Source organism: Canis lupus, chromosome 17, assembly GCF_048164855.1.
Source record: "Canis lupus baileyi chromosome 17, mCanLup2.hap1, whole genome shotgun sequence".
NCBI classification, from domain to species: Eukaryota; Metazoa; Chordata; class Mammalia; order Carnivora; family Canidae; genus Canis; species Canis lupus.
In genome coordinates, this window is record NC_132854.1 from 1,685,453 (window position 1) to 1,712,396 (window position 26,944).

A 26,944-nucleotide genomic window follows, 5' to 3' on the forward strand; every position below is an offset into this window, starting at 1 on the left:
TGAATATTTTATTCATAGAAAAGAATGCAAATAGCTTTTCTATTGTGGAAAATATATAACATATAATTTACTATTTCAACCATTTTTAAGTGTACAGTTCAAAATGAAAATAGCTTTAATATATGAAAAAAAGCTCAATCTCACTACTATATGAGAAAAGCAAATTAAAATAACACAGACACCATTTTTCACTTCTTAGGCGAAGAGCAGGATGTGTGGTAACGCTGCATTGACAAGAGCTGGTGTGCGTGTGGACTCCGTAGTGTCATGGAGGGGAGTCTGGTGATAATTACAGACGTTACAAATGTGTCTTCCCCGGGATCTGGCAATTCCTTTTCCAGGAACTTACTCAGAGATGTTCATGAGTGTGAAAAAGGCTGTTATTTAACACAGAGGTATTTGAAATGGCTAAGGTTTGGGAAAGACGAAAAGGGCATCTGAGGGGATCGGTCAGATGTTCTGTGGCAGGTGGCCGCCAGAAGCTGAGCAGCAGACGTAGGAAGCTGGGAGGAGGGTTACTCATACCATGGGAAAAATGGGAAAAAGCCAGTAATCTACAGATATGCCTTTTCTTGCACCCCCAGAGCACTGAGGTTTCAGGTTAGCCAACAGCCTGAACCCAGGACAGGTGCCTCCGAGGAGAGACGAGACATGAGCTGTGCTTCGCTGGGGTCAGAGCATCAATGGAAGCTGCGGCTCCCCAGGGAAGCAGGGGTAATAAAGATTCAGCTGCTGCCCATGGCTGAGTGTGGGGTAACGCAAGAGTACGAAACCCCCAGGAGTCACGGACACAAGGGGAGTCTGCAGACCAAGCGTAGGGACGGAGGCTATACAGAACTCCCTTCATGCAGGAGGCTGGAGCAAAGAGCCTTCCCAGGCTTTGTCTCAGCCACAGAACAGGAGCTATAATCCACAGGGGAAAGGACAGAAACTCTCATCACTCCCAGGGCACAGATTAAAACCTGCCGTGGCTCGGGGAGGTCAGAGGAAAAGGCTCTACCTCCAGGGAAGGGGCAGGAAGCCAGCCTGGGCCTGACTCACTAGAGGTTTCCAGTGGCATTACCGAGAAAGCTCCCCTCCCAAGACACAGGAAGGCCGTGCTTGCCAAGACCGAGTCTGCACCAAAGCAGAGAAGGCCTTGACCCCCAACACTAGGCTCAGAGGTGCACAGAGCAAGTCTGGCAGCCCCCGACGGGGAGAGGCAGGGAGTGAGGGGAGATCCACTGGAGGCTTGAAACCGAAAATGAAGTGGGCATCAGGAGAGATTCTCTCACAAAGCAGTCCCCACCCTCAGGTAGAGCTAGAGGAATTGGAAACTGGAGGTTGCAGGGAGAGTAAGCACAGCAACGACAAATCCCAGATTCAACTGCTGACCAGATGGACTCAATCCTAGCATTACTGGTCAAGTGGAAGAGGGGCATAAATATAATTCACTCGGTATCATGTCCCACACTTACCGGTCTCACTTTCAACCACAAAGTGCAAGACACACAAAAGAAGGGAGAAAGGGGGGAGGGAACCTATACTCACTGTTAGGAAACAAAGTAGCTGACAGAACCAGAGGCAGGTAGGACCCAAGTGTCCAAACTATCAGACACCAAGAACTCAAGTAACTATGATTCACACTTTAAAGGCACTAACAGGAAAGGTAAACAATGTTCATGAGCAGATGAGGAATCTCAGCAGAGATGAAATTTTTAAAAGAGAATGGGATGAAAAAACTGCATAATGGAGTTAAAGATATTAAAAATTACAGAATCAGAAAACAAAGTACTTTTAATAAGTTTGAATATATAAAAAATGTTAAAATATGAGTAAAAAATAGATGCCACAAAGACTGGAAAACAAGAACCAAATAGAAACTATGGAAGATGGCCTTGCAGGCTCAAGAAGCCCGCGGTGCACAGGCTAATAATGAAAAAGAAATCCCTCCATAGATTGAGTGTGACAATGCCACGAAGGACAAATGCAGCAGGATGTTGTAGAAGCACCCAGTGAGAAAGGACAGGCAACCTTCACAGGAGGGACACACAGCAAAGTTCTTTGCAACAGCAGAAATCAGGAAATTCTATCTTCCCCCAAGTCCCGAGAGTAAATCTCTGCCCAGCAAAACCACCCTGTGAGCGCAGAGGGAGGACAGAGGCACTTTCAGAAAGCACAAACAGAGGGTTTGATGTGACACACAAGGAGTGTGATTCCAGTTACATGGTCTGAGATAAGCAATGGGATAGGGGACACTGAGCCGTGTAAACATGCGGGGAAATCTAAGCCAACGCGGACTGTGTGAAACAGCAATTGTGTGTGAGGAGTTCAGGAAGAAAACAGTCACGGTCTCAAGGTCACATTCAAACCAGCGACAGCAACAGCAGGGTGGCAGGGAGGTGGTTAATGTGTCCTCAGTGGTAATGGTGTCAATGGCGGGTGAAGCTACAGGCCAGTTCTTTTTTTTTTTTTTTTTTTTAATATTTTATTTATTTATTCCTGAGAGAGAGAGAGAGAGAGAGATTGAGAGAGGCAGAGACACAGGCAAAGGGAGAAGCAGGCTCCGTGCAGGGAGCCTGACATGGGACTCGATCCCAGGTCTCCTGGATCAGGCCCTGGGCTGAAGGCGGCGCGAAACCGCTGAGCCACCCGGGCTGTACAGGCCAGTTCTGACTTCCCTAAGCTAACTATGCCTGTGTTAACAGCCATGATAACTACTTAAAGCACAAGTTGGTAACAACCAAATTAGAATAGGAAGAAAAATAAACAGCAGAAAAAATATGATAAATCTAAAGCGATCTAAGTAAGGAAATTAAAAGAAAGGTAATAAGACAGGTGTGTATTCTTATCGTAATACTGCATGACAAGCCACCAACTTGATTCCTTACAAACACGCATCTCCCTCTCATAGGTTCTGTGCATCAGGAGTCTGGGCGTGGGCTAGCAGATGGTCCTCTGGGTCAGGAGTCTGGATGTGGGTGAGTGGGGTCCTCTGGGGTCAGGAGTCTGAAGGTGGGCTGGTGAGGTCCTCCGCATGTCAGGAGTCTGGACAGGGGCTAGCAGGGTCCTCTGTGCGGGTCCCAGCTGGCTGAAATCACAAGGCTGGCTGGGGCTGTGCTCCCACATGAGGCCGGGCCTCTTCCCAGCTGCAGGTTTGGGAGAACTGAGGTTGGTGAGGTTCTAGGACTGACCCCCCACAGCCTGCTGGCAGGGAATGCCCTCTGATCCCCACCTTGGGGCCTGCAGGTGGCAGCCCCCTTTCCAGGGCCAGTGGAGGACCCCTCTCTTCTGAGACGTGGTCTCGTATGAGGCTACCTCACCTACTCACAAGTCTCCAGGTGTGTTCATGGTGGGGAGTCTTGGGGGACGCTGAGATTCTGCTACCACAAGGTAGAATACAGAGAAAGCATAAAATAAGAGGCTAAATACATGTTGAAAATGTATCAAGAATTACAAGAAAATATCATTATATCTGATTATAAGATGAAGAAAGAGACGGTTTATTTCCTTTCAGTTTTTCTTTTTGCATAAATTACTTTTTCTTAACTAAGTAATCCAAGTGTATAATCCATACCAATACCTTGCATTGGTCATCTTATAGTCAATAGAAATGCCCTTATTGTTAAATAGTTTCAAAAAATTCTCAACAGGCGTATGTATCAGAACTGAAAAAATTATTCCTCTATTAGTTCTTATTTATTTATTTTACCAATCTTTGTGTATTGCAAATGAATTATCCTGTATATTTTCATGTATGTTATTTAGGTTTTTTTCCTTAGGAAATAAATGTTTGAGGGTGGAATTTGTAGGTCAAGGGTTATTTTGACGACACAGATAATCCATGGCAAACCCACTTCTAAAAATATCCATGCCCTCAACAATGTATGAGAGAATCAGTTTTACCACAACCTTGAGCACGCTGGGAATCATCACTTATATCGAAAAACAACAGCTTCATATTTTAAAATATTTCATCAACAGAACAGGAACTTACAGAATAGAAAAGTCAATGGCCAGTTCCAGGTCACCAGGGTTTTCCCTCACCATGACTCTGGGCCATTTGTGTGGTGCAAGCTGGGGAGAGGCACCCTCCCTGCCGTGGGGACCCTGGCGCTGGGCCCCCCAGAAGGTTCCTGAGCAGAGCCCGGCGCAGGTCCAGCCCTTTCATCTTCCCACTTTTCAAACCCCGGGATGCCAGTTCTGCAGCCCACCACTGCTGTCTCGGTATTGGCCCCTTGCCTCGGTATTCATCGGTATTCATCGTTTATCAAAGTCATTGGTTGACTTATGCACCTCTGCCTACCCTCTCCGAGGACCCCAAGCAGCCCTGCCCCGCTGAGGCCCAAGCCCCCGTGGCACACACAGGGCCTCATGTCCTCCTGTCCATGTCGTTCCCAGGTTTGCTCCAGCTCTTCACTCTGTAGCAGATTCATCTTTTTCTATGACCCAGATTGTCCTAATTCAATAGTTCTTCTACTTGTTCAGACCTCATCCTTTTTAATCATGCAACAAAAGAATGAGATGCTAGCTGCCTCCACCAGATTGCGCACACCAGAGCAAGTCTGCTGTGAATCTAGGTCTCCTCCTCTGAAATATTAGAACATTCAAGGACCAGAAAAACAGTGAATTGTGGAGACAAACCCCGCCCCCCAAGACATCCATGAGCTCATGCGACTGCCCCACGGTAGCAGAAGCAGCACATCTCACAGCCCCCTGACGCTGGCAGTGTTGACAGCCCATCCCCTGTCTCCAAGGGGAGCTAAAAGCTGCACCCGTACTTACAGGACACGGAGGAGGCGCTCAGGCAGGCCCTGGTTTGTCCCTCTATCCTCAGCTGCACAGTACACTCTCCAGTACCAACACCGCCGCCTTCTCGCTCAGATGATTGCAATTTGTAATCCAATCCAAATCGACCTTAATTGATATGTTGATCTAGGGTTAATAGTTCCTGGGGTGGAGAGGTTGATAAGGAAGCCAGCAAGATTCAGCTGTGTTAGTCAGGGCAGTAAGGACTTTTTTTTTTTTTTCCTATTTCTTCTGGATTTTAGCAGGAGAGAAGAGGCATCCTAAAGGATCAGATTGTCTAAAGCAGTCAAAGAAAGGACTCGGCCTTGGGGGGATGCACCTATTCTCACACCTCAAACCCTAAGAAGTTAGTCTGGACAATGGGAGAAGAAGTCAATCACAAAATATGGTCAAGGACCCCTCCCCTTCGGCACTGAGGGCCCTGTGAAGAGTTGGCAGCAGACAGGGGAGCACGTGTGTAGTTGGCAGCAGACAGGGGAGCACTGAGGGCAGCAGACAGGGGAGCACGTGCTCAGCGAGTCTGGCTGACTGGTCCTGCTTCCAGAACCGGATCTCAGGGGCAGTTGTGGGCACAGCTCAGGGCATCCCATTAATCACATCCCCCCACTGTGCAGAAATTTCACACTGAGTAGCGGCCAACATGTCTTGATGACATTTATTTCTTTGAACAACCACCCATTTGTACAAACAGGTCCCTGATCCGTGTTATGCAGCTACTTCCAGCTCGGTGTGTTTTCGGGTCCCTCCTGCTCATTCTCTGTGGCCAGTCCAGACTCAGAAATAGCATGGTGTCCACAGCAGGGGCCTGTCCCCCAAAGCCATGTGTCTGTCTGTGGCCAGAGCTTCCTGAAAGCCGAAGGTGCTCTGACCCAGGACAGGCCATCCAACTGGGCAGGCGAACGCTGCCAGGCCTGCACTCCCTTTTCCCACAGGACTTCTGCTCTAAGGGCATTTTCAGGAAACTCTTTGTCCTTAGCCTCTGTCCCCATGCCCAGTGCTGCTCTTCTGCAGGCTGGAATTCACACTGGGGGAGGAACACCTTCCTGCAAACTGCCTCTAGTAACCTGAAATCACCTGGTTATAGCAACCTAGTTACTTAGAGGCTTGTCATTTTGTTCTAAAACAGCTTGCAGGGATGACTTTAGATCCGCATTCAGTCCTGAAAGAGGCCAGACTAGCTTCAGCAAACAGAACCATCAGACGCCGTGAGCTGCTTCCATATTCTTCTCCCTAGTTTTTCCTTCACGAAAACGTGATCACAAGTGGAAGTTGCCTCAGGAGCAATCAGGTCTTGGGCATCTGGGGCAGCAGGTGTCTATGGAGTGCTTCCAGTCCCTTGGGGAGGGGTGGAGAGTCCCATGCACCAGAGATGTCTGTATCCTCTCCACAGAAAATGATGCCTGGATTGGCTTTGGGTTTGGTTTGCCTTTAACCTATTAATGCCTTTCAAGGCAATGTCTGATAAGTCTGTTTCTGCATTCCTGAATAAACAAGGGAAAAGAAAAGAAAAAAATGGCCAGAGACTAAAGGCAGGGGGTGGCCAGCTAGCCTGAGCTGGTGGTGCATCTCAGAGGCATGTGTGATGGGGCCCTGTGTAATGAAAGGTCACCCTGGACAGGCTACTCAGTGTGCTGAGCTCAGCGTGGAAAATGAGAGAAACCAGGGTTTCTGGAGGGTGTGGGGCCCACTCAGACAGAAGCAACCTCATCCCAAAACTGGCATTGAGTATGAAGGCCCAGGAACTGTGGAAATGGAAGGGACCTCGGGTGGGGCACAGTTGCCCCATGCAAAGCACTTGCAGCACATCTGCCCTGATGATGAGCAAAGGGAGGTGCAGAGGAAATGCATTTGTTTCTTGGTGGTGTTTTTTGACCCAGGTGGTTCATGGCTCCTCGTGCCTCCAAGACCAGGTTCAAGTTGGGTTGAGGGGCAGCTGGGCCGCAGCCAACTCAGGGCCACTGTGCTGGACACTTTGCCGGACGTTATGCTGGATGCTGCATTGGACACTGTGCTGGACACTGCACACGGTGGCAGGTGAGGCCTGTGGAGTGAAGATCAAAGATTGGGTTAAGTGTCAAGAAGTCACTTTCTCGGGAGGCAAATTCACATTCCTCCTTTAAAAGGAGGTTAAGCTGACGCTAACACCTTGCCCCCTACAGAGAAGAGGTTCTAAGAGTAGCTGCCTGAGCATCCTTTGTTCAGGCCCGAGGATGCGGATGTGAATAGACAGGTGTCATGGATGCTTTCAGAGCAGCTGCAGTGCCTGGTTAGAACCACGACAAAGATTAAAACATTTCAGGTGGGGCTGCAGGAATCTACAGCCAGAGAGGGAAGGAGTTTGCATGGGCAATCGTGTGGAAAATGCATAAGAATAAAAGATGGCAAATTTTTCATTGTTTTTAAGAAGGTCTGGGATAACGATCCACCATTGCACCCAGCAGGCAGCCACCTAGAGGCAGAGCACACCGAGAACTGCTGGAAGAAATAGCGAAGAGGCCCCACTTAGAGCAACCAGAATGATGAAACACATGGGAGGAATTCACGAGAAAACTTTAAGTGCTCCTGAAAGCACTGAGTAAGCTTGAGCCAATGAAAAGTAAAGTATGTTGTTTTACATAATCCAATGCCTACATCACAATTAATCTATACACTTAATGCTATTCCAGTAAAAACCCACTAAAGGACTTTTTTTCTTTTCTTTTTTCTTTTCTTTTATTTTCTTTTTTGGTTGGGGAGAACAAGATATGCTGGATTCATATGGAAAAATAAACACCCAAGACTGGCTAACAAGATCACTTTTTAGAAAAGGAACAAGGGTAGTCAGTCCTAGCACAGAGACAAGTGTGTCATAAAGACAGTATGGAAATATCTCAGCATTAGTATCTGAACATCTGAATAGACAGATCCATGATGGTTTGGAAAAATCTAGGAATAGACCCAAATATGCACAGGAATTTGGCATGTGACAAAGGTGACATTTCAAATGGGGGAGAGAAAGGTAGATTTTAACTAATGTGGAAACACCTGGGTAGCCAGCAGTCCCACCTTTGAGCAGGTTAAATTTTAAGCAAATCAAAAGTTTAGACGTAATAAATGAAATCATATAACGGTCAGGACAGTTTTTAAAGGACAGCATTGAAGTAAGAAAGTCTTTGTAACTGACCAAATCTGGTGAAAGAAAAGACTGAGCCACCTGGGTGTACAGTCAATGCCACCTCTGAGTGGCATCCCCACCCGAGAACACAATGGAAAAACAAAGGAGCAACTCAGAGCCACATCTGCAAATTAGATCACAGAAAAGTTCATTTCCTTAAGATGTAAGACCTCTTACAAGTCAATTAAAAAAGAAAGATTTCCAGTTCAATGGATATGTTCAGCATCCACAGGTCATCAGGTCACAGAAAGGAAGCATAAATGGGTCAGCATTTGAGGAGATGCTCGGCCTCACCCAGCAAAGTCTAATTATGGCTAAAATGACGCATCCTCGCCCCCTTGGGTTGGAAAGGTACTGACAAGGGTGTGGAGACAAGAACGCTCTATAGTCTGGTGGGAGTGCATCCTCCCACCCCCTCACTCCGCACCCCCTGCCCAGGTCCAGCCTCTATAGAGAGCAGTTTGGCAACACTCTTTACAATTTAAAAAAATGCTTGTAAACTTCTAAAGGCAATTTCACTCTTAGAAATGTGTCCCTCAGGTATGCATGGTATTCATTGTTTTTTATTTCAAATAATTAGAAAATTCAGTCAACAGTAGAGAGTTGGTTAAACAAATTATAGTTCATTCATTGGAGGGAATTAATCTGTCATCATGAAAGAGAATAAAAAGTCGCCTCCTGGATCTTGCCCTGTTAGGCTTTGAGATACAAATCCAGGCAAGACACAATGTGTTACGATGCACAGAGGGGAGAATGCAAAAGTATTTATTTGCTCAGGGCCGCTGCACATTCACGGGGTGCCTCTGATGAGGGTGCTGGGGCGGGATGGCGGCCACAACAGGGAGCAGAGAAACAGGGAGGGTGCAGGGCGACCAAGGCAGAGACTGAACTAGAATCCACACGGGGCACTTCTGTGCTCAGACCCTGCCCCTTCAGGATTTCCTCCCTCTTCCTCTCTTTCCCCATTCTCTTACGTTTCTTGAGTATCTATTTCTCACCCCGCGAAACTATATTTTTTGAGGATTAGAAACCAGCCCTACTGATCTTCATGTCATCTCTACTTCCACAATGTCAGGAATGCCAATGGGCAATCAATGGGCACCTAGTGAAACTTTACTGGAGGAAGGGTCTATCTTTTTCCGTTCCCTTAATTCGAAGGGCTGATTGACTCACAGGGTGGCCCTTTAAGGAGATGCCACCTCCAGGCTAGTAACTGGCGATTTGCTCTGAGCTGGCCTGCTCCCCAGGACGCAGAGTTACCCAGGATGGGTGGGGGAGGGGGATGATCAGTGGATATTTCTTCACCCTAATTAACTTTCCACAACTTTGGTGATGATTGTGTCCAGATGGAGATTCAAAGAAAATCCGCAAATTTCAGGACAGCAGATGCAAGGATTGCACTGCAAGGAGGGCGCTTGAAGAGAGCCAAGGTACACTGACATAGGCATCTGTCACATGGGCCCTCTGCCCCTGTGCCTCAGCGGTCCTGGCCCCAGAGCTGCTGGGAGCAGGCTGGTGTGCTTGCCCTGCCTCCAGGCAAAGGGGAGTCAGAGGTGCAGCGTTACCAGGGCTAGAGCTTGGCCCGGCCAGCAAGGGTGCCAGCCAGCATCATCGGGAGGGCGGGGGCAGGGGCACAGAGGAAGGTGGTGGCAGACCCAGGGGTCATGGGGCTGGGGGTCTGCGCATTTTCACATTTGGACAGGCTCTGCCCTCGTCTGAGGGGCATGGCCTCCCTCTTTTCCTTTGGCCTTCCCACCCAGTTTGAACACGGCCCTTCCTGCCAACTTCAGGAAAAATGCCTTGCTTTTCTTGATGCTCTCCATATCTTGCTCCAGGTTTGTTTGTGAAGGTCATGGAGGCACCCAGTGGGCTCACAGCACGCAGCCAGTGCACCCCTCTGCAGGGCCTGGAGGGCCCACACTCAGAGTGTGGGTAGGACAGCCTCTCTTGGGAATACTGCACCCTGGGAAGCACATTAATGACTCCTGGGGAGTAATTTTCCTGCAAACAATTTTATAACCAGCCAGTCTCCTCACTGCACCTTCTTACCGGTTTCTATTACGTTAATTTAGTGTCTAGTTCGGCCAATCACCTCACTGTTACACTGCACCATTTGGGTCTTTGATTTACCTAGATAGCATCACCAGAGAGACTTTTCTGACAGTCACACTCCTATTTTCCCCTGCTGGAATGCCCATGAAGACTCATAATCAATGATGCAAAAGTGGTTGGAGGGTTTTCACAGTTCCCCTGGGATCCATGAAATATGTCACCTGGCTAGGGGTTCTTCTGGGGTAGAGGCTAAGAGTTACCTCCCATATCTCCACTTTCCCTCTTAACTGAAAATTAAATGAACCAGGATTTTTGACTGGGCCCAGTATTACAGTATTTCCCAGACACCTTGCAACTGTATGTGGCCACATGATCAAGGTTTTCCAAATGAAATGTAGGCAGAAGTTATGTGTCTCATAAGACCTCTGTATAGTCTCTTTGAAAGGGAAGGAGCTTGCTTTTTTTCTATCTCCCCTCCATCCTGCTGCTCAGAACATGGGTTTGATGGTCAGAACACCAGCAGGCATTTTGGATGGTAAAGAAGAAATCTGAAAAGAGTTGCATTCCTGCAGACCGTCACAACAGTCTACATGTAAATGCATACCTGCCCCGCATTTCTTCTCTCTCTCTCTTTTTAAAGATTTTATTTATTTATCTGAGAGTGTGTGAGAGAGAGAATGATCAGGGTGAGGGGCAGAGGCAGAGGGAGAGAGAATCTCAAGCAGGCTCTGCACTGAGGGTAGAGCCAGATATGGGGCTTGATCCCTTGACCCTAAGATCACAACCTGAGCCAAAACCAAGAGCTGGATGCTCAACCAACTGAGCCACCCAGGTGCCCCTCCTCTCTTTTTTATTATTTTTATTATAGTATATACTTTTATATATTATTGTACAGACAAGTACTTCTAATAAATGTATTATTAGTTCTCTCTCCAAGGCAGGTTTACCTAAGGGTGTTTAGTATTAATTTCCTTTTTCTTACTAGAGTGAATCAAAGAGTTTTCCTAGGCCATGTTGTCTTCCCATCAAACATACACAGCTGTTTTTGATTGCTTGGTTTGTACTGTGTTTCCCACGTTTCTTCAGAAGAGTAAGCTATCAGGTATGAGACCCCTCCCTGCCCCCATTCGGCGCTGTCTCCCTCTCCTCTTCACAGATGGTGTCTAGCCTTTTTCTTTCCTTCTTTCTCAGATTTGAGCCCTGAGAGAGGGCAGCTTATTTCAGCTGGCATCAAAAGGTCTGTGTCATTAAATCTTGGTGGGGAGCACTGGATGGTGGCAGCCAAAAGACTCACAACTGAATAGAGAAATTCATCCTACCAAATTTAGACATGGACTCTATATTTAGTTCAGATCTCAAATAGGAAAAATTTCAGCCTGAAAATTTATAAATAAGAAACAGAGCAGTTTTCTTTATGCCTGTACCGAAGTGGAGGCTCCAGTAGCTCTATTGTGTATGCTGTCACCAGTAAATGCCTACCTGGGCATGGTAGAGTCCTGGGCATTGCAGGGTGTGACTCTGCTCCTTTTGGTGGACTTACTGTTTGCAGGGGAGGGCAATGAGAAGCTGTCAACAATAATAGCTGCACCTAATTTTACTGAAGTGCCAGGCCAGACATGCTTTGCATGCACGACCCCACCCAACCTCACCACAACACTGCTGGGCAACCACATAAATGAATCCTATTTTATAGAGGACAACTCTGGTGCACAGAGAAATTGAATTACTTTCCCAAAGTCACAAAGCCCACAGTAACAGGACTGGGGTTGGAATCAGAGCCTTATATCTTAACCACTCTGCTCTACTACCTGCCTACACGGAGAATTCTCTCTGATCTCCTGGAATTATATACAGTGAATCCTCATTTTTCGCAGATTCTGCATGTGCAAATTCACCTACTTGTTAACATTTATTGCAACACCAAAGTCATTTACCACAGTGCTTTCATGATCATTGGCTGACATGTGCAGAGCAGTGAACAATCTGAGTCACCTGATGTGTATGTTCCCAGCCGAGGTTGAACAGGCAAAGCTCTGCCCTCTTGTCTCAGACCTCATACTGTAGCAAGCATGCTGTTTGTGGTCTCTGGTGCCACGTTTTCCGAATTTTTGTGCTTTTTTGTTGGTAACTTCACTGTTTTAACAACAGTGCTGAGCTGCTGCCTACTGTCCAGAGTGCAAGAGGACTGTGCCGTGGCTTTGGTGTGTGCCCTGGATGAGCCTCCCTCAGGCACAAGTTACAGGGCATTGGCTAGGAGTTCCATGAGTCAATGATGTGGATTAAATACAGTGTCTTTACTTATTCTTTTCGAAGGTGGGTTGGGCTCTCCTGTTTTTTTTTTTTTTATATTTTTTTAAAAACTCAAATTCAATTTGCCAACATATGGTATAACACCCAGCGCTCAGTGTCTTTAAATAGAAACATATATAAAGTGCCATCATGTATCAATCAGTTATAAAAATGTTTTGACCAGGGGCTCCCAGGAACCTGACCCCGTTGCTCCCCAAGAGTGGTAGTTCAGAGTTCACAACTGCTTTACAGAACTCCACTACTGTGAATAATGAGAGCTGCTTTATGTGGCAGGGGGCTCGCAGGGGGTCTGCAGAGAAGCTGCAGCCTTATTTCTTCTACTTCCAAGTTCTATTAGTTTGCACATCTCTTCTGGCTGCAGCAGGGAGGAGTCTGAGGGGAAAGCGCTTCTGTGCCTGTTTTAGGCATCTGTGAAATGAACAGGGCTTGGTCCTCTCCCTCCACTCTGGTCTGACCACTACCAGCTGGTTTGTGAGCCATGGCTGCCCCCCGCCCAGTCCTTCCCATGTGTCAGAGTATAAAGGGGCCTCAGCCAGGACAGAGGGGTGAGGACACTGGTAGCCACGGTTACCAAGGTAACCTTGTGATCTTCCTTTAGGATTGGGGACTTCTTGGGGCAGGAGGGCATATTTATGTTTGCCTCTTAAGCAGGAAATAAATTTTCAAGCCAATGAACAGTAAACCATCCTGTTAAAACAAGATGAGGGAAGGAGTTATTCAGGGAAACCACATGTTGGATTAATCAAGAGTTTGTCTGGATGCCACACATGAATCATCCACTTCTCAAGACGCAGGGTGTGGGGGGATGCAGGAAACATTGAGTTGATAGTAAATGGATGCAGCTGAATCTCCCTGTTGGCAGAGTCAGAGATTTGCCGAACTAAATGTAGATGCAGCGCAGGTAGTAAGGACGGGTGTACCAAAGCATCTCTTCATAGAGAGTCCTCCCAGGCAGGGCCATGTTCACTTCACAAGCGTCCAGCATCTATACTCTCTTCCAAAGCGTGCTGTGTCATGGCCCCAGGACACGCAGGGGAAACCATTACAGTGGGATGATGGGAGCTGCAATGTGGACGTTCTGGGGCAAACCAATCAACACTGTCGCATCTTCACAGGGGAGGCCTGAGGGGGTGATGTGGCAATTGCAGAGCTGGTGAGCAATCCAGCCCAGTGTCAGGACCACGGCCAGCGCCCCTGACGTCAGGGTGCCGAGGACCTTCCCTGGGATCCTCTGTGACGGGGTAATACAGCTGTCGAGTATGTTGCTAGGATTTTTCTGCTTACAGGTGTGGATATATTCTCTTCATCCTTTTAGTAAACTTTCCCTCAAATAATGCTTGGCACTTTCATGGACTGAAGCAAGGAAAGGTAACTTCCCAGTTTTTCTCTAAAATAGTGTTTGTTAGCTCTTGAGGTCAATTTAACTCATTCATACTTATTCCCCCCACACACAATTTTTTTTACAAAGTTCATGAAAAGCTAAGAAAGACCCCAGTACAACCTAAAATCATGAGCGTCTTAGCCAGCAGCAGGAGACCTGTCCTCCCTGGCGCTGCTGAAGGAAGCTCCATGGGGCAGTGGCGGGGATTCTGGCCTGGTGGATGGTGCATGTGGGTCATGCACAGATCCCAGCTTGGGCAAAGGCAGGGCTCCTTGTGTGCCAAGAATCTGCCTTAGTTCTCTTGGGAAACAGTGCATGACATGGATTTATTCAAAACAAAGTCTGTTTTTCATATAAAAACAATAAATGAATCCTATTATGTATCATAAAATCTAACTTAGGTGGAGGGAGGGCAAAATTCGGTACAAAAATTTTTGTAAAATACAGATAATTAGAGATGTCTGTATGTGACTGCAATGTGAGAATGATAAGGCCACACCTCCCCCAGCATGGCCCCAGGCATCTGCCGTCACCTCTAAGAACCGGGAGCAGACCAGCACCCCATGCCTTCCCAGGGTCCTCATCTAGGGAGTCAGTCTATGCCCTGCTTGGGTTAGCTTTTTGTTTTTCCTCAACTTACCTCTCCCTCTTCTCAATTGCTCTCAAGACATGGAAAGTCAACTTCTGAGGACTTGGAGATTAGGTGCTGGCCATGACCCTCTAGGTCTTGTAATTATGCCAAGTCTTGGGTAAAAAGAACCCATGTACCAGGTTGTACTGGGCAACCTCAAGCCCTGGAAACAGCTGATCTGCCAGAGGAGGACAGTGACTTATACCCACCCAGTTGATTCACTTCTGCAATTTGGAGTTGGCCCAGAGAGACCATAGGAATCTGCCTGTGACAGGAAAGGAGACACACAGGGAAGCCTGGAGATGACAGAGGACAGGGTGTTGCCTGGGGTGGTGACAGGGTGTGTGACCGGTGCTCTTGCTGCACTCTGCTTCAGGGAAGAGCCACGTCCTTAAAAGCTGCTCCCTTTTACTTAAAGTGGCTTTTTTTAAAAAAAATATTTTATTTATTTATTCATGAGAGACACACACACAGAGATAGAGAGGCAGAGACACAGGAAGAGGGAGAAGCAGGCTCCATGCGGGGAGCCCGATGTGGGACTCGATCCCAGGTCTCCAGGATAACACCCGGGCTGAAGGCAGCACTAAACTGCTGAGCCACCCAGGCTGCCTGCAAATTAAGATTCTTAATGCAACTATACCTGTTGTCTGAGCAGCTTTGGACAGGCTGTATGTTGTGCAGAGACAGTAAGAGGAACAGTGCAGAATGTGTAGACCAAGCAGCCCATTTAGGTTAGCGGCACAGAGGGGCCCCAGCCATCCTCAGTCAGGGGTCAGCACTGCTAACTCTGATCAACCTCTTACTGATAAGGCCCCAAGGGGCCCACCTGCACCCCTGCACATAACCTACTGCCATATGACCTGAGGTCCTGGCACCCTTGTTTAAGGGGCATACAACTTATTAAATTCATGATGAAAACAGTTTTGTCTGTAATCATTTTGAGAAAGAAATCAGAGCAGGGCTGGTTTGGGGAAGTGACAGCGTCAGGCCAAAACTGTTCTCCAAAGGGATCTTTTCCTGGGAAGACGGAGTGGGAGGCAGTCCAAGTGCTTGGGGCCTGGGGAGCAGGTGGCCCACATGAGAACAACATGCTGACTCAAAGGGACCCTGTTTCCACCTGGCTTTTTGATCTTCAAAAGCAAGAATGGGACACATTCTCCTGAGCATTCAGGGATCTGTGGTTCAAACTTGTTGGGTACATTTCACAGATGTTTCTTTCTTAGCTGAGGCAAGAGTCTCTTTTCAGAGAAGGATGTTCTTCCTCCAGTGGCCAAGAAGGGAAACTGGTAATCCCCTGGCTGTGTCCCCCATCTGCAGAAGGGGCTAACACAAGCACGGCCTCAAAACCCCACGGCTCTTCCTTTTTTTTTTTTTAAGATTTATTTATTTATTCATGAGAGACACAGAGAGAGGCAGAGACACAGGCAGAGGGAGAAGTAGGCTCCCTGCTGGGAACCTGATGTGGGACTGGATCCTGGATCCCAGGATCATGCTGAGCCGAAGGCAGAAGCTTAACCACTGAGCCACCCAGGCATCCCAAAACCTCATGGCTCTTCCAAAAGAGCCTAGCATCAACCATGCATCGTGGGGTCACCCCAAAGCATAGTGGCTAAAAACCACCCACCACGTGTACTATCATATAGCTTCTGTGGTTCCACAATTCAGCAATGCAGACAATGCAGGTGCCCTAACTGGGCCCTCTACTTGGGGTCCACCTAGAATGCCAGCCAGGACCAGCCTCCAAACCCACCCACAAGACCTCCGTCCAGGGGCTGCTCCTGGCTCCACCCAGTCTACCTCAACAGATCAGTTACAGCACAGGGGGAGGGACATGGGGTGGGTGATCTGTGACCTAACTTCCCATCGCTCATACCCAGGTGAGCACCTCAAGCCTCACCTACTGCCCTGGAGCCCTAGACTGTGTTCCTAAGTGACTGCTTGACAGATCTGCTCGAATTTCCAGTGGGGGATCTTCACTTTAATGCATTCAGAACAGAGCTCTGGAGTCCAAAAAGAAGCTGATTTCCCCAGGAAGGTTTTTTTTTTTTTTCCCCATTTTCTTATGCATCTAAGGAGAAATGGATGCACATATAGGAAACATACACAAACAGTCAAGTTTGGAAGCAAAGTGCCTTTCACCTTCAGGCGTGGTGGCAGAAGATGAATGCTGTGGCACCCAGGAACTTCAGTCCCTCGTGGTTGAAGACCACATTTATGTCAGATTAGTGTTTAGCCAAGTGTATCCTCGGCTGAGGACAGTCCCCCTCTCTCCTCCTGTTTGACTTCTAGCCATAGGACATGCAAGGCCCTGTCACCAGTGGGCAGCCGGGGAGGGATCTGGAAGGGGACAGTGGATGGGCAAGGGAGGCAGGGGACAGTTAGGTGGGATGCTATGCCCTCTGATGGGGCTGCGGGGGGTTGTCCACTGCTCTGGTGGCTGAGCGGCTCGGGCTGATGCAGCAGCCTCCATGGGGTGAAGTCCCACAGTGAGACCCCCAGAAGAATGGCAGGGTATCCTCTGGGTCCAAACCACACTGTGCCCTCAACCCCTGCTAGGTGTCCATGGCGCCTGGGGGTGGTCACTGAACTTGCTCCTAGGCTACCTTCTACATTGTCCACACCTGGGAGTCATGGACCAACTTTATAGGCCCCTGTCTGTAAGGGGAACCTCCCCCCCCCTGCCCCCCCAGCCAGTCACACCAGGCACTGACAGCCCTGTGCTGAGCACACAGCTGTAGGAAAGGCCTAGGACATTTCTCCGGCTCCGTGGACCCAGAGCTCTTCCTAGACTTACACAAAAGCTAATGAGTGATGCCCCTGGGGGAGACCCACTTCTTGAGAAGACACGCTGAATACTGCCCCTACCAAGGTGGAGAAAGTAAAGTCTTCAGAGTATGATCTCATTACACCTGCTTCCTAGCATATTCTAGAATTCCTTAGAAAAACAAATGATATATAGTGCATACATCATGTCACATGGAAATACATAATAATGTAAATTATGCATATAAAATACACATATGTAGCACTCTCCTATTAATTTCATTAGGAGAGAGACTGGTATGGTGGTAACCATGACCTCAATACCTCTAGGGGCACCTGGCACACAGCAGGAAAGGCTCACCTTTTCACAGCAGGTTGACTCAATCAGGGCCCAGATGTTCCCACCCTCCTCTGCTATAAAGGCTGGAAAACCAAACCCTCAAAATTCCTAGCCCCACTGCCACTAGAGTGGCCAGGTGACATTATGTTTTGTATGATGTACGACGTTACTAGCTCCACACTTTATCTTCCTTCCCCCTTGGCCATGCTTCCTCTCTCCTGCCTTGAAAATGGATAACATGGAGATGATGGTGAAGTAGCAGCCATTCTATGCCAGGAAGAAGACTCAAGAGAATCGTAGACAGCAGTGCTCATACTGCTCAGCTGTCAGACCAAGGTCAGGGTCTTTACGACATGTGCTCTTATGTTCAGCCCTACTGTTACACGCAGCTGAATCAATAGTAACCGGGACAGTGAGTGCCCAGTCTTCTTACAGCACTTGTCATTAGTGACCAGATGAGTCAAAATGTTGAATTAGAGAAAGGCTTGACTGTGGACAACTCAGTGCCTCATGGATTATTTTTTAATCTCCCACGGGGATATACTAAGCAGTATGTCCTGAGCATATCTGAACATATCGTTTATCACCATGCTTCCAATCCCTTTGGTGGATTTAGGAAAAGGCTGCCTTAGTTTAAAAGCAAGCCCAGGTACTGAGCAAAATATTGGGGTGGGCAAAGCTTCCTTGATGCTTGCCTCCTTCTGGTGAAAGAAGCAGGCATTTTGGAGACAGCTCACATGGGTTCAGACCCACACCCTCCCTTCCTAGTTGTGTGACAGTGAAAATTCACTTCCTCTTCCCACCTCAGGTTGGGTCTTGTGTGCCAAGGGTCTGCCAAGTGCAGGGCACTCAGACAAGGTGAATCTCCTTCCCCATCCTTCCCACTCCAGAGCTGTTTCTAGAAATAATTCAGGAGTCTTTGCTTTCCTAAGATTCGAGTTTCTCGTCTGTAAGGACTGACCCTGGCCGGGTCCTTGAGCATCTTTGCTTCCACTGCTGCACGCCAGGGGTTCCCTAAGACCACGCCAGCCCCAAGTGCCCCTGGAGGGCAGGGGCATCCAGCCGGGGACCTCCGCCTTGGTGGCCTTTCCTGTCCCTTCCAGCTCCCAAATTTTAATGGAAGTTGAGTAACCCCACACCTGCCATGCTGGATGCTGAATGTCTACTACAGATGGAGGAGGAGGTGGCTTACTCAACGCAGACATCTCTGAGCGGCTGTGTGGGGCCTGAGTTATAGTCACAGAACCCAGGGAGTGGGCGATAGTTTTATGTCCACATTCTAGATAAGGAGCCTAAAGCTTTGGAATGATTTGTCCAGTTGTGCAGTTACTGATGCTCTTCTTAGACCACTGTTTATGTATTTTGCCTCTCACTTATCACATCTCTGGATAGAGGTGGTTATCTCTTATCTCAGTATTAACCCCCAGTACCCCCAGATAATCCTCTCCATCAAGAAGCCATGGTCTGCCAAAGGCCCACACAGGAGGAAAAGCCAGCCTGTCTCAAGCAGCAGATAATTATTGAAGCAGAAACTACTTATAATTTACTCAGCAGGGGACACAGAGGACCCTTTCGCCCTGTGAGTAAGTTAGATTCTCTGGAGCTCTGCATGGTGTGTGTCCCAAATGTCAGGAGGAGGCCCAGCACCTACCGACTCCCAGAAAGCCTCCCACTCGGCAGCCTCCCTGGGCTGAGTGCAGCACCCCCATGTCTGAGCTCCATCTGCTCTCTGCTAATGGAAAATGGAGTGTGGAAAGTGAAGATGTTTTTGCAAACATGCTTTCAGGTGGGGCTGCCATTGATTAGCGTCGCTTTGTGTCTCGGCCCCGCCCCAGCCCCGTGTGTGACTCATACCTGGCAGCATTGTGTGCGACATTTGCGGGCACTCGAGTGCTGTCTGGGGGCTGGGGCCCAGCAGCCCCAGCTATTTATAAAGAGAATTGCTGTCTGTGAGGGTTGTAGACATCCACTTGTCCACACCCCAGGAGGAGCAGAGCTCTTCATCATGTCTGGACTTAATAAAGGACAAATAGTGCTGGCTACATAGCTTGCTACAATGCGTCTCCTCCAGGATTCCTCTGTTTCAATTTTCTGCTTCATATTGTGTACACAGAAAATAGTCTCACGAATTTAACCAATCCAACCCTGCTCCAGATTCCCCCTCGAGAAGGCATGAGGGAAGGCACACAGAGACACCTTTTGGCTTTAATAGGATATAAAATGGCTCTGTGTGGCAAGGTCTTCACGGCCCTAGGGTTCAGTGCGACTCTGTGAGAAACTGTCATTTTATCAATATGGAAACTATGCTTGAGTGGTTTTCCTTCTAGGGTTTAGGCTGTGATGTCTAGGGAATCCCCAAGGGCTGCTCGGCTGGGAGGGGAGGTAAACACGGGGAGAATCTCCTCTCGATGCCACAAGAGGAAACTGAGGCACAGGGGTCCGTGCACCTGCTGGGAGGGGAGGGTGGCGGTCACACGTCCCTCTCACTGCTGCTGCTGCTTCTCTCCAGACATTGCCAGCAGCAGTCCTGGCCAAGGTAGAGTCCACCTGGGTTGACTTGGGGACATTTATAATCTATGTAGTCCTTAACCATCACACATCTGAATAAAAGAACAGCTTTTAAGCCCAAGTTGTCTTTTTTTCCCCTGGCATCCCCATCTCTTAAACATCTAAGGTGTAGAGAAACCATCTAGTTTTTGAGCGTCCCCCCCCCCCGCCGAAAAAAAATAATCTTCCAAATTTTCTGGATTCAACCCAGGTTTCCCATTCCAGGAGCTTCTCTTTGTTGTGGCAGGACTCCTTTTCACACCCACCGTGCACCTCCTGCCCCACGGAAGCCCTGTCTCACTTCAGCCACCTGCTGTCATCACTTCCCCCAGCTTGGGCTGGCCTGGCGTGGGGAGTGCTGTGGCCATCTCCTCTGAGGACACTGTGTGTCAGCACAGAAAAAAAGCCAGAAATCTGGCAATTGGTGGGGCCACAGCAAACCCACGAAAGTGGTAGGACCTGCCCGCTTCACTGGAGCTTAGCTAGCTCCAGGGAGCACCTTCCCTTCCAGAAGCAAAACAAACTCTAGGTCCTGTGAACCATTTGGGTCATAGCAGTTCCAAAAAAAAAAAAAAAAAAAAGTGAACTAGTTCCAGTTAGCAATGGATCAGAGTCAGTGGAGATCAGAACGGGGGCAGGTGCAGTCGGTGATGAACGGGGGACCCAGCACCCGGATGGGAGATGGGGGTGAGACCTGGCCTTTGGTCAAGCTGCTGAGAGAGATGGATCCAGAGGACCAGATTAAGGAGATGCAGTCAGTTCTTACACCTGCCTTTAAAGGAATTTAGCGGGGTCTAATCTTCTAAAAAGCCTTCACTCAAGGAAATGTTTCTCCAGGAAAAAGGTCTCTTTAATAAAGATAGATTAATGTGCAAACATCAATTTTCAGATTGAGACACCGACATTCTCTTCATTGATAATGGTTGTGCTTCCAAAGTTGTTTAAAATGTTCAGCAATTAATTTAGTGATATTCAGCCGTGTTTCTAACTTAACTGTTGAACTTCTCATTTTGAGGAGACACAGGCTAGCTGAACTCGCCGGGTAACTAGCAGCCCTCTGTGAGCATCTGGGAGTTAAGTTGGCCTTGCCATGATCTGAGCCTGTGAAAGTTACTGCTACGACTTCCCTGCGATGCTTTTGCTCTCAGGGCGAGGGGGACAGTGTCCTTGGAGGACAGCTCTGGAGGCCCCTCTGTGCTGGAGCTCAGGGGCCTCCTGTGTCCCTCCTCTCCTGGACGGTGCCCCTCACGGAGTGTGCTCCCCATCCACCCCTGCAGAGCACCTGTTCTCCCTCCCTGGTGAGTGTCTTCAACATCCCCCTCTCTTTGCCAGCTCGCTTCTGGCTGCGCCACAAAGCCGAGGCAATCAGAGAACACATACTCTTCCCATCGCATCTCTACCAGCCTGTCCTTTCCCGCTTGTTCTTTCAGGCCCGTTCCTACGACGTGATGGTCCCTGCTCCTGTGACCGCCCCCATCTCATCTCCCACTGCAGCCCATCCCTGCCCAGGACACTCTCCCAGTTCTCCCCACTTCCTGCCTCCGGACATGCCGCTAGAACTGCTATTTCAACAACCTTCTCCGGACCCACATGCCCTCCAGCTTCCATTTCTGCACCCCTCCCTGTTACCAACCCCTTGCAAGCTGTGCTTGTGCTTTACTTCCTCCCACGCAGGCACCTTTCACCCACTCTGCGCAGACCCCCGGCATGCCATCACTGCTGCCGCACCCCGCGCTGCCTGGGCTTCTCCTGCCCCACCTGCTGCACATCCTCTTATTCCTCCGACAGCTCCTTCTCAGCCTGTTTGCCAGCTCCTCCCTTTCCCTGGCTGCTGCACCTGGTGCCGCCGGGCTGGCCGTGTAATCTTCCTCCCATGGACAGCATCCCCATGGGCCACGCCCAGGCTCACACGTTAACTCACCAGCTCTCAGCTCTCTCCCCAAGTTCACTGTCAGATACTTTAACTGTTATGACTTGGACATCTCCTGGGTGTCTTTTTTGGGGGTATCTTAAATTTACCACGCTAACACCAAACTATTTGCTCCCCTGGACTCCCCAAACCTCTAGAAAAAAAGACAGAGGTAGAGTAGAAAGGGAGGAAAGGAGAAAGGAAAAAGTCTCTTCTTGTTGCTCAGATGAAAGATCCTTGGGTTGACTTTGACTCTTTTATCCCTCACTCCATCCCCACGGAAAATCCTGTTTGCTGGACCTTTGGACAGACACAGAGACCTTTTACTTTTCATCAACTCAAGCACGACACCCTGTCCAGCATGCAGCCTGCCCTCCCCTTGGTTGTCACCAAGCCCCTGTCGTCTCCCCGGCTCCCATCTGTGTCCACACAGAGGCTGGAAGGAGGGCAAGTCCCTCTGTGGGAATCCTCCACTGCCATCTCACTAGAACGGAAGAAGCTGCTCTCACTTTCCCTGTCCACTCATTCCTTCCCACTGGCCTCCTGACATCCACTGAGCCTCGGGGCCGTTGCATTCACTCCACCCTCTGCCAGAGGTCCACATGGATGGGGGCATCCCCTGAGGAGAGATGCCTTTCCTGATCAACTGACCCCGGCCGTGTCTGTGCCCACCTGCTGTCTCTGCACACACTTGTTGCTGTGGCTCGTGTCTGTATCCCCTTACATCTGACAGGGCACCGTGCACCGCTGTGCAATCTCCCATGCTCGCTGAGGAAATGGAAAGCTGGTGTGGTGGTGTTACATTCTACAGTGCACGTGCCTGCAGGTACTCCGTGTAGATGCCACAGAGGATGACTGGAGGAGAGTGCTTCTTGGAGACACGTGAACAATGTGTGAGAGTGGGGAAGTTTACATTGAAAGTAGCAACCAGGCACATAAGTGGCAAAGGGGGAGCAAAGTCGAAAGCTGCTCGTTGCTCTAAGACTTGATTTTCAGTCGTTTTGGCAAAACATCTGTGGAACAAAGTTAGAATGAGAAAATATTTCCAAAGATCAAAAGTCAGATTTTGAAAGTAAACTGTTGCCCTTTGCCCCCAAAACCTGTCTTGACACTAAAATACTGAAAACAAGAAACAATGAGCTATGACCCCGTGGCACCCTCCTGCGGTGGGGACTGAGCTGCTCAGGGCAGCAGCCTCAGAGCTGGGTGGGGTTGGGCCCTGCTCCCAAAGGCGCCCTGTCCGGGGCTCCAGAGTCTCAACCAACCCCTAGGAGGAGTGTCCACCCTGCAGAGGGAGGACTCGGGGGGCTTATGAAAACACTTGCTGCAGATTCAGAAGTGCCAAAACCTTCTCCAGTGGTGATGCAATAAAATGAAAGACTTTCCAGGAATACTTCATGTCAATAGATCCAGGTTCCGTGATCAACGTTAACATCACGAAACACAGGTCCTGTGTTAAGCATGCTTGTGCGTAAAGCCAGGCTTGAGGGCTAGACTGCCTGAATGTGAGCTGTGTTAACAGCTTGCAAGACACAGAAGAAACACAAAATGTACCAACGGAGAAAACAAAGCACAGAAACACGTGCTGCCCCAACACAGGACTGAGCGTTGGCTATTCACGGGTGTGGGCTGGGGGCTCAGGGACACGAAGACAGAGAAAAGGCCCTTGGGCAGCCCCATGAAGTTGTTCAGAGATAAATACCAGGACTGAGCTTGATGCTTATTTTGATAGGAGTTGCCAAGATAGGAGCAATACAAAGATCCCTGCTTAAGAAACTAGATGACCTATTGGGACTTCATCAAGATAAAAAGCTTCTGCACAGCAAAGGAAACAGTCAACAAAACTAAAAGGCAGCCTGCAGAATGGGAGAAAATATTTGCAAATGAAGTATCAGATAAAGGGCTAGTTTCCAAGATCTATAAAGTACTTATAAAACTCAACAGCAAAGAAACAAACAATCCAGTCATGAAATGGGCAAAAGACATGAACAGAAATCTCACAGAGGAAGACATAGACATGGCCAACATGCACATGAGGAAATGCTCTGCATCACTTGCCATCAGGGAAATACAAACCAAAACCACAATGAGATACTACCCCACACCAGTGAGAATGGGGAAAATTAACAAGGCAGGAAACCACAAATGTTGGAGAGGATGTGGAGAAAGGGGAACCTTCTTGCACTGTTGGTGGGAATGTGAACTGCTGCAGCCACTCTGGAAAACTGTGTGGAGGCTCCTCAAAGAGTTAAAAATAGACCTGCCCTACGACCCAGTAATTACACTGCTGGGGATTTACCCCAAAGATGCAGATGCAATGAAACGCCAGGACACCTGCACCCCGATGTTTCTAGCAGCAATGGCCACAATAGCCAAACTGTGGAAGGAGCCTCGGTGTCCATCGAAACATGAATGGATAAAGAAGATGTGGTTTATGTATACATGGAATATTCCTCAGCCATTAGAAACGACGAATACCCACCATTTGCTTCAACGTGGATGGAACTGGAGGGTATTATGCTGAGTGAAGTAAGTCAATCGAAAAAGGACAATCATCATATGGTTTCACTCATAAGGGGAATATAAGGAACTGTGAAAAGGATTATAAGGGAAAGGAGGGGAACTGAGTGGGAAAAATTAGAGACAGAGACAAACCATGAGAGACTCCTAACTCTGGGAAACAAACAAAGGGTTGCGGAAGGGGTGGTGGGCAGGGGGATGGGGTAACTGGGTGACGGGCACTGAGGAGGGCACTTGATGGGATGAGCACTGGGTGTTATATTATATGTTGGCAAATTGAATTTAAATTAAAAAAAAATAAAAACCTAGAGCATTGTAGTCGCTGTCTCCTCAGCAACTCTGCATTCAGGACAGCTCCCCTGCCCTTGGGGCAGCTGGCCCTGCCAGCCCCCTCACCCCCAGCCAGGGGAGGCAGCTAGCTCACCCCTCACAAAATCAAGCACTTAGGATCTGATTTTCAAATTGCCCTCCCTTTTGCATCTGCCTTGATGTTTTGCATTTGTTTGAGGCTTGCATCTGCTTCCAAACAATGAGCAATAATTTTAAACCTGTTTAGCACGCATTTAACCCAGATACTTCTTTTGTGACCATTTCACTTTGCATCTGGAGTTCAGTGCGAAGAGGTTGTGAGGAACAAAGCAAGAGCAAACTGGTATCTGCCAGCAGCTGCAGGGGAGGCAAACCCAAGCTCGGGGACACGCTGGCTTTCCAAAGCACCACAACCAAGATGTGTGTTCCTGTTCTGCAGCGTAAAGGCTGCTTCCTGGGACTGTGCTTTTCAGGGTTGAACATTACCTGCAGGGTCTGAATCCCCCCCAACCTGGGGCTTGTCCCAGCAGGAAGGAAGCTGTCCCAGTAAGGTTCCAAGAAGTCATGGCCACATGAAGGGAACCCTCCACCTGTGGTTTGGGCCCAAGGTGAGAGCGGGCACGTCTCCCCAGTACCAAAGAATAACTCCCCTGGCAGCGCAGATGAATGCGTCTGGGCTGCCGACCAACAGCTCAGAGGCCGGTGGGGTTATACAAAAGACTCTGAGGGCCACTGGAGAGCTGGCCGGCTATTGGCTGGAATATGTCTTCACGTCTCACCCACTACCCCGAGACACACACGTCCTCTGTACCCATTCATCTACTGGCAGACACTTGGGTCGTCCCTATGTCTGGCCGGGCTTCTATGAACAACGCTACAGTGAACATGGGGCTGCACATAGCTTTTTAAGATCCCGTTTCTGATACATATGCACAAGTGGCATAGTAATCAGCCATGAGAAAGAAGGAAATGCTGCCATCTGTGACAACATGGCTGGACCTTGAGGACATTATGCCAAGCGAGGAAAGTCAGACAAAGACAAATACTGTATGATTTCACTTGTATGTGGAACAAGCTGAATTCACAGATAGAGCTGATGGGTGGCTATGGGGCTGCAAGATGGAGGAGGTGGGGAGAGGCTGGTCAAAGGGAACAAATGCACAAGTAGTTGGAAGGCTAAGTCCTAGAACACAATGCACAGGAGGGGATTAGTCAACATGAACGTAACCTTCGAAGTTGCTAAAAGACTGGATCTTGAATGCTCTCCCCCCGCAAAAAATGACAATTCTGGCATGTGATAGAGGGGTCAGTTAATGTCACAGTGTTCACCATTCTGCAGTATAAACATGTATCTTACCAAACATGTATCCTGTACTCCTGAAACTGCACAATGCTATAGTCTCCCCCTTATCTGCAGGGGGATAGTTCCAAGATCCCCAGCAGACAGCTGCTGCTGTCAGCAGACAGCAGACACAGATAGTGCCGAACCCTATACACACTACATTCTGTCCTACACACACACCTACGATGGGGTTTAGTTTGAAAATTAAGCAGTGTAAGAGATCAGCAATAATAACTAATACACCAATTTTAACAATATACTCTAATGAGTTACGTGAATGTGGTCACTCTCTCCCACAATACCCTCTCGGCCATACTCATCCTTCTTACAGTGATGACATGATAAAATGCCCATGGGATGAGGAGAAGTAAGGGAGTGATGCCACAACCTGATGCAGCCAGATGCTGCTGCTGGCCTCACACTGAATCAGGTACATGGCTGACACTGCTGAGATCCCAGAAGGTGAAACCATGGGCGAGTAGGGGACACATTCACACAGTGTCACTTCCAGGTCAACTTGTTTGTTCCGTTCTTGCTGTTTCCTTAAAGAAGGGAACTAGTGGAAAGTTCATAACTGAGAAGAAGTCTCCATGTCCCACCTTCGATTCTCTGTGCCACCCTGGCCCCATTACACATAGTTACCTACCCCTGCAGGAGCCCCTGGGGTGACCCACGGGGCTCTGACTCACTGGAATGATCAGGGGTTTGGTTCTACACCAGCTGTCATGCCAGAGCTAGAGACAGAGGGAGACCCTCCCCTCCTGGCTGGGGTCTGTGCTGTGTCAGCCTTTGCCCCATAGACACTGCCTGGGAGCTCCTCTTCATACAGAACATGGCTGTGGGGCCTTAGGGACCTCTGAACAGATCACAGGCTCTCAAAGTCAGAGTACTTTTTTTA

General features: G+C 48.7%; 1 long non-coding RNA gene across 1 annotated transcript in view; it reads right to left on the bottom strand.

Annotated features, from left to right (window-relative positions):
- Window positions 1-26,944, bottom strand: part of LOC140607810 (uncharacterized) — a 592,127-nt gene that overhangs the window by 199,696 nt on the left and 365,487 nt on the right. The window contains exon 5 of the long non-coding RNA XR_012009714.1: window positions 4,765-6,829. This is a non-coding gene — a long non-coding RNA (uncharacterized lncRNA). The remainder of the gene's footprint in view (window positions 1-4,764; window positions 6,830-26,944) is intronic.